This window comes from Cygnus olor, chromosome 5, assembly GCF_009769625.2.
Source record: "Cygnus olor isolate bCygOlo1 chromosome 5, bCygOlo1.pri.v2, whole genome shotgun sequence".
Classification (NCBI taxonomy): domain Eukaryota; kingdom Metazoa; phylum Chordata; class Aves; order Anseriformes; family Anatidae; genus Cygnus; species Cygnus olor.
Window position 1 is genome coordinate 35565552 of NC_049173.1, and position 7955 is coordinate 35573506.

The 7955-nt window shown below is 44.5% G+C and overlaps 1 protein-coding gene across 1 annotated transcript in view; it reads right to left on the reverse strand.

The window, feature by feature from the left end:
• RBM25 (RNA binding motif protein 25) overlaps positions 1 to 3651 on the reverse strand; it is a 32834-nt gene extending 29183 nt beyond the window's left edge. The window contains 1 exon segment of the mRNA XM_040558461.1: positions 3537 to 3651. The gene's annotated coding sequence lies outside the window, so the exon portion shown is untranslated.
• Between the last annotated feature and the right edge of the window lie 4304 nt (positions 3652 to 7955).

Here is a 7955-nt window from a genome sequence, read left to right on the forward strand (position 1 = left end):
AACAACTTTTTTTTTTTTTACTTGAGGCACTCATTTTTTCTTCCATGCTTGTACAGTTATTTGCAAAACAGCTAGAAAGCTGCTCTGCTGCTGACTTATTCTTGCATGAACCAGTACTAGTACCTCTGCTGTCTATGACACTGAAGATCAACAGTAAATAAAGCCTTGGTCTCTTTCCTGCTATTGTAGCTACAAGTGTGAAACCAACAGAGAAAACAGTTTAGTCCTGTTTCCGTTATGAAAACTTTGAGGATCGGTGGGAGCCCCACAAACTGCTCAATGTAGAAGTGAGAGATCCAGATGAGAGAGGAAGATGCCTCCAGTTCCTTGCAGTAGCCAAGGTGCTGCAACGAAGGAAACCAAATAGCAATTTTTGCTGTCAACAGCTGGAGAACGAGAAAAGTACATGCTCTTCCAGCACTCAGAGGGGTCTCAAATTTATAAGCAATTACAAACCAGGCACTGAATATGGGAAGTTAAGAGATTCTAAGCTGGGTCCATGGAAAATACTCTTGTAGAAATCTCAGAAACAGCATCTAATTTCTCTACAGACTGTCTTATAACCCCACAAGTTCAACTCAGTGATCGTTGCCTGATGTATGCACTGTGGTCTCAGCATTGTATGCAGTGATCTTCAAATTTCCCCAAAATATTCAAATGTGCAAGTAAGGACCTAAAGTCCTGAAATGTTTTAAAATTCTCATTTGATTTACGTAATTATTCCCTCCCAAAGTCAGATGTATAACACAGCTATCAAGAATGCTGCTTACCTAGCAGCACTTTAAGGGAGGCATTCATTTGTATGAATTTAACAGTGACCACAAAAATTCAGGTATAAGAAAAACAGTGAGCATCTAGCCTGACACTATTAAAAACACTGAAATAATGGCATCTACAAAACCCCAAATGACGGCCTTACGTCAGACTGGAAGTGCAGTCACTTTCGTGTCTGTCAGCAAGCTGCAGCAGGTCTGTTAAGTCTGACGGAGCTGAGAGCCCAATGCCCACACTACACATCTTGAGGAGGTGCACTCCGGTGGTCCAAATGCCCATTTACAGGTAAGGAGGGAAATGTTCAGTGTTTTCACCTGAAGGGAATCCAGTTCATCCAGTGAAGCAGTACAACCAACGTGAAATAGTTTCCTGAGCAGGTATGACTGCGAGACTTGCTTCAGCTGCGCAGTCCTGATCTGAACTAACACAGTACCGGAGGTGCACACTTTATTACCCTTGGACAATTTTTATAAGCTGCAGATTAACAATGCCATGGATAGCAAAACTTTTAAGCTTACTCTAAGCAGACCCAGCTCAAATCCTGCCCAAGCTATTAGCTAGAGCCATGCTTGTCTAGCAGTTGCTTTAATATTTCAGGTTCAGTTTCGGCCTAGGAGGAGTTTGGTTGCTTTCATTTACTGCTCTTCCAAGTTAATAAGTGACGTTTGGTTCCACCAGCAAGCAGAATCGACTGCACAAACCTTACCCTCATGGCTCTAAGGTTTGGCAAATTCCACTGAGACTTATTAATTCTGACTCAGTGCTATCCCCCCAGGCCTGAGCTCTGTGCACCAGCCGCGTGCTAGCTCTGACACCAAACTCAACAAGTGTCCGGGGCAGGCCTGAGGACAGCGGGACCCCAGTGCCTGGAACCACCACAGCTCAGAAGTGCCATGAAACAACAGTCACTGTTGTTCAGACGCCACTGTCCCATGTATCTGAATGATCTCTGACTCCCACAATTCCCCATAAGAGGGGAATTCCCCATATACGAGAAGATAGTTTGGCATGACTGCACTGGAACTGCAATTTTTAAAAGCTACACCATAGCATTCTTTCAGCCTATTTTTTATTTACTCTTTTTTTAAAAATTAAAGGTATGAAAAAATAAGTTATACAGAACACTAGTTACCAGTGACTTTTAATAAAGTTACCAGTGACTTTTAATAAAGTTACCAGCGACAGTTGTACCACCTACTCAGAGCAGCATCCTACGAGCCACAGAATTAATCTCCTTAGTATTTATAACTGTGTTTACAAATTATAACATTTATTTAAAAATCTGCAAAATGTTTTAATGATTTCCAAAACATTCTCGTTCCCCATGAAACAGTGACAATATTTACTGTTGAAGTACCATTAACTAACCAAAGTTACGATTAACGCAGAAATCCTGAAGGATTAATGCATAAACTGAATGCATTTTAGGGACAAACATGTAGTATCATAGCAGCAACTGCATGACTGACCTAGCTTGATTTCAGTTTGCCTGAAATCACCTCACCTACATTTCCTAACACCATTCTTTTGCACCACAAGAAAATCATTACACTTACTCTAGACAGTTGTACAAAGTAGCTACACAGGCTAGTCCCTCAAATCAGGGAGCACTAAGCAAAAAATGTTTAAAAAATTAACTAAAATGTAGCTTTGACTATAATCTTACTCTTTAGATGAGTACAAAACAACTAACAAAATCCATGCCTCTTGTGAGGAGGTAACATCATGTTATTTAGTAGCACCCCAGTTAAAGAGATGTTACACTAAGTCATTTGATGAAGATTTGAATGTCCGTGTTACTATGTTTCACTGAAACTTCCCTACAGAAAAACCTGCACACTTAATAAATAAAGTTAATGTTTCTAATGCTTTTTAAGGATGAGAGTATTCCATATTACTAGTCTTATGAGGCTTTTGCATTTGGTTAGAATGTCTAGTGCTCGCTCTTTGTTGCTGCCTAGGTATAATTGCCTCTAATTCATGACAAATTATTTTGTATTTTGTGTCAAGACAGGTGCAGCTGAGCAACACAAACATTTTCAGAAACAACTGGAGAAAACATATGCAAAAATCCAACCTACTGAAGTCATTACTGTCACATAGGCTTTTTACCTCAGTCTCCATATGGTGTATGGACTTTTAAGCCACTCCACTATAAAACTAACCCTACAGTTAGTCACCCCTTGGAGATACTGCCTACGTTACTGCATCTCACAAGGAGATACACAGATCCCTAGAAGTCTCTTTTACTTCAAGCCAATAGATCCTCTACGTGAAAATTTTATGCAAAATATAAAGCCCTACAGTTTTCTCCAAAACGGCCTGCAAGCTAAGCAAGGCATCTGTAGAAAACACAACAGCCACGTGGAGAGAAAAAATAGATTTTTGTAAAGATATTTTTGAAAAAAACTAGTACATGTTTAAGCCTGTTTTTTTTAGACGATCTAGAAAGCTCACTAACTGCTATCCAGTAAGTTGCATCCCAAATTATTAAAATATAGCAACTAAAAAGCAACTTCCTTATCCAAACCAAAGCTTCAGCCTGAGAACTCCTTATCTACGGCTCTACTAAACTTGTACCAAGACTTCAAGATCTTTGATTTTGTTCCTAATTCTGTGCCCATGTAAAGCCCTAGTCAGTCAAATAAGAGGCTTTCCACCCTAACTTTGCTATTGTCTCTTCTCAAAACACAAACAAGGCTGTGGTATTACAAAATTTAAGTGAATGTCCAGAGACAGAAGTGAGAAATGTGAAGCACTACCTACGAGGCAACTCCTTCACGGGCAATGTATGACTGGCAAGTGCTTCCTTGTTCTAGTCTGTTCTGGACCACCTTCTGTAAATGCTGATGCAATACTTGGAGCAATGCTTTCCTACCCCGAAAAAAAAATAAAAAACTAAAAATCGGTAAGTAAACATTTTAACCGGAATAGAACGAACTTCTAGGCTGTAGTTTCTGCAAGCCTATGTAAGGCATGCTACAAAAGTAAAAAAAAAAGCTAGTTGCGATCGCAATGCTCGCTGGTCTGTACCTAAAGTAAAAAATAAAATCCAGCGAAACTATTTTCCTTCGGGCAGACAAAAATCTTGGGCTATAAAGGAAGAAAAGACACCATGAGAAAGCCATGCCAACACGAATCACGCCGACTGCTGAGCGCAAGCTGCCCCCTCACACGTGTTTCGGGACGAGCGCCCCGCAGCACGCCGAGGCCGCCCAGCAGCCGGTAAGCGGCCGGGCAGCGACACACAAAATCCCGCCGAGGCGGCGGCGGCCGGGGGACAGCAGCGGGCGCTCCCCGGGGCTGCCGGGCGGCGGAGGCAGCGGGAGGCCCCCCGCGAGCGCCTCCCCGAGGCCGCCCGCGCCCCCCCCGTCCCACGCCGCCTCCCCGCCGCCCGCGCCGGGCCGGGCCCCGAGAGCGAGGCCTCGGCGGAGCGGCGCGGCCTCCTCCCCTCAGCGGGCGGCCCGGGCGCCGCGCCGCGCCTCGCCTCCCCGCCCGCTCCCGCCGCCCCTCAGCCGCTCACCGTCGCTCGCTGCAGGCCGGGAGCCGCGTCCGAAGCGCCGCCGCGGCCCGTCCGGGGGGCGCGGGCCGGGGATGCGCCGGGGGGAGGCCGCCGGGGGCCGCGCGGGGAGGCCCCGAGGCGCCGCTAGGCCGCGAACGCTCCGCGCCGAGCCGAGCCGCCGCCGCGCTGCGCGGGGTCACGTGAGCCGCCCCTTCCGCCAGCGGCCCGGCGTGCACCGCGCCGCCTCACCATAGAGGGGGCAGGGCCAGAGCGCCCCCCCAGCTCCCGCTCCCGGACAATAAGGCGCCAGGCCATAGAGCGGCGGCTAGAAGGGCAGCGTGAGGCAAAAGGAGTGTGGGCGGCCGCCATCTTTGGTGGGGGCAGCACGGGGTTCCGCCATCTTGAGGCCAGGTGCTGGCGGCGGGGGCCGGAGCAGCCCCTCGGCTCTTCTCCCGTCGCTGCCGGCCCCCGGCTGCCCCCGCCGCCGTTTCGCAGCTCTGCTGGGCCCTGCTGGCTGTGCCCGAGCTGTGACGGGGTAGGTGCAGGCCCCGACCCGGTGGAGAGCGCGCCGGCTGCGCTAAAACAGGCCGCTCCTCGGGGGGGGGGAGCGGGGCTCTGGGTGTGCTGCAGCTGGGCGAGTGTCAAGGGCCTGAAAAGCTCAAACAAAAAGCAGTTAGTAGGTATAAAGATACGTGGGAGACTGTATCTGTAAGGATTTACAGAACAAAAAGAGGAAGCGCTAGTGCTCTAGGCAGCCACATCCTCAGTTTAAAAAAAAAAAAAATGTGTGATGTATAGAAACTGGGTCTAGGCATGGTCTATGGCTGGTAGTTTCCCTGATCTACTTCCAGCATTTAGATTACATTAAAAGAAAATGTTTAAAGTGTACGGGTCCCCCTCCCCGTACGTACAGGTTACATATGAGAGAGTAATTGTAGTTGCCACAACGATGGGAAGCAGTTGCAAATGGAACGAGGAAGTAGCTGTGAGTGGAAGAAAGGTGGTCTTGCAGATGACTGCAGTGGAGACCACGATGTGAACATATGTGAACAAAGCTGTTTAGAACATTTTGGATCAGCTAGGGGAAGAAAATCTTGTTACCTATGCCATGTTTTCCAATGTTTACATACGCTGTATAAAGAAAAACACTCAAAGGATCACAGTCTAATGGCAAACAATCCCTGCCACCTGTATTGGAAAGAAAAACATTAAACACTGTTGACTTCTCCATACAAAGAAGATGAAATCTACCTATCTGAATTCATATATGTTACTGAACAGTCAACAAATGAGCTGGAACTGAGGTCCTTTTCATCACCTTGCTGTACAACACACTGATGTGCAAGGGTATTCTAGTAGTAGCAGATTTAGGGAGTACTTGAAGATAGAATGCAATTCCTTCTGCTTTAAGAAACAGTATCTTTGTTCTATTAATTGCAATTCATTCCATACACCCTGCATTATTCCCTTCAACTAATACAAATTTAGTAACTACAGTACTAGTAGTGGGTGGCATCCCTGCCCATGGCAGGGTGTTGGAAATAGATGATCTTAAGGTCCCTTCCAACCTGAGCCATTCTATTATTCTATAATACTGACTACTGTTAATCTTTCAAATAATTTATAAATCTTTATACCTATGTAGATAAAAATGGCACTCATTTTGGGGCTTGGAGGAAAAACAAGGAAAAGGAAAAAGGAAAATCTTCTGAGTTTTCTGTTCCTATGCAATTCTCTCAGCTTGAAACTGTTACCTGCTTGAAAAAAGAAATGTGACATCTAGAGTCACTAATATTGTGGTAACTAGCCCTTTTATTTACAGGAAAAATCACTAATGCTTTCCTGATGTAACTTCATCTGGTTTTGTTTAGCCAAAGAGGACTTTGCGTTTATTCTCCTTATACAAATCTTGAACTTTAGCTTCCAATATCCTTCCTAATCAAGGAGGAATAACATCAGAAACATCCAGTGAAAGTAGTTACTTCCACATCTTTACTCCATCTGCTGTTGAATTTTAGAATTAACTACCCCTGAACCTATCTGTGCTTTCTTTTTACTCTTCAGTTATGAAACTGAGATGCTACTTTCCAGTCATTGATCCCAGTTAACCTGATTTAGTTACTTGCTGCTGTCTCCAAAGTTTCATGCTCAAGTCAGTCAAGAAAAGTCCAGTCTGTGGCCTTTAAAATTAAGCCCAACATTTTGAGGCACTTTTTGCATCTGCAGGTTTTTCTGCATTTCAAGTGTGAGAAATCATTCCAAACAGGCTAGGCAGAATCTTAGGGTACAAAGGTCAGATTGTTTCTCGAGTGTGCAACATTTTAAATGTTTTATGGGTGGAACAGAATTCTGGTCCAGCTCTACTTCTCGTAGTTTTCCTGATCTACTTCCATCATTTAGACATTAAAAGACCATTAAAAATGTGCAAAGTGACTTTGTATAACTTCTTACTTTTTGTAGTATTGTAAATAAATGTAGCCCTTCAAACGTACTTTCCTTAACACTGCCAAACTAATAATTACATTTTGTCTTCTCTTCCTTGTGCCACTTCATCTCTCCATCTCTCTCACATTACCAGTCTCAATACAGACACTTTGAGGAAGATCCCTTAGATGCCAAACTCTCATTGATTTGATTCCTTGGCTCCCCATGAATAGAACTGTGAGATTTAAAAGTTTCTACTTCCTGTGTATTGATTATATGCGCTATCTAGAAATTTTTCACTATGAAGACATTTGGCTCACAACAGTTTATTCTTCCAGACATCAGTTTATTTAATCTTTTTGATTACTCTTATCTGCAAAGTACTGAATAAAAATACATCATTGTAACAGTATGATTGGGAATAGGGAAGACGGCCACCATGCCAATCTTTACTCATTCACATCACTAAACTGCATAGAAGAGAAATAGATAAACCATATATATGCCTAGCTACACAAAAATACATAGTAGAATCTAGTAGAATAAAAATACTTCAGCAATACACTTGAATTCTGACAGGGCCTTGGCTATTCCTAGTGTTAGAAACTTAAGGAATGCTTCTTTTTTTGTGGTAGTTGGACCTGCTGACTTAGTTTTGTGAAATGAGGGTACTTCACCTTACAAAAGGTAAATTCATTATCACTGGTATCTCGCAGATATTCAGTTAAGTAATTTGCCTCCTTCTTGAAGTTATTGGTAGACAAACAAACCAGGGGACCAAGTATCAAAGCACTTCCTAGCTGCCTTTCTATGGCTGTTGATGTGTAACCCCACTGAAGTGAAACAGCACGTCTTCCCCCAGTGAGATAGCCATTAGCACTTGATCCAGCCAGCCAGCCAAAAACATTTTTTAGAAGAGAAAGGGAAATTGTTGGTGCACTGACCATATTGCTACAAAAATACTTCTGCGTGTTACCTAAATCATATACCTTACGTAAGTATGCAGCAACTGAAAGACGTGCTTCCGTGTAGCACCCTGCCATTTCCAGCCAGCACCCCAAGCAAAAGCTTGCAGGGACACGGCTGGTTGAGGTTAATACCTCACCGCGGGGCCTCTTGCTCCGACCCTGTGCACAGTCTCCACACCACCCGTTTACCACAGCTCTGGTTTCTCACTGCCTGTCTGCTGTTTTTTGGCAGTCACGTGCCTCAGTTTTGGATCCATGGTCTCTTTCCACTAAAATAAGTGGTGGCG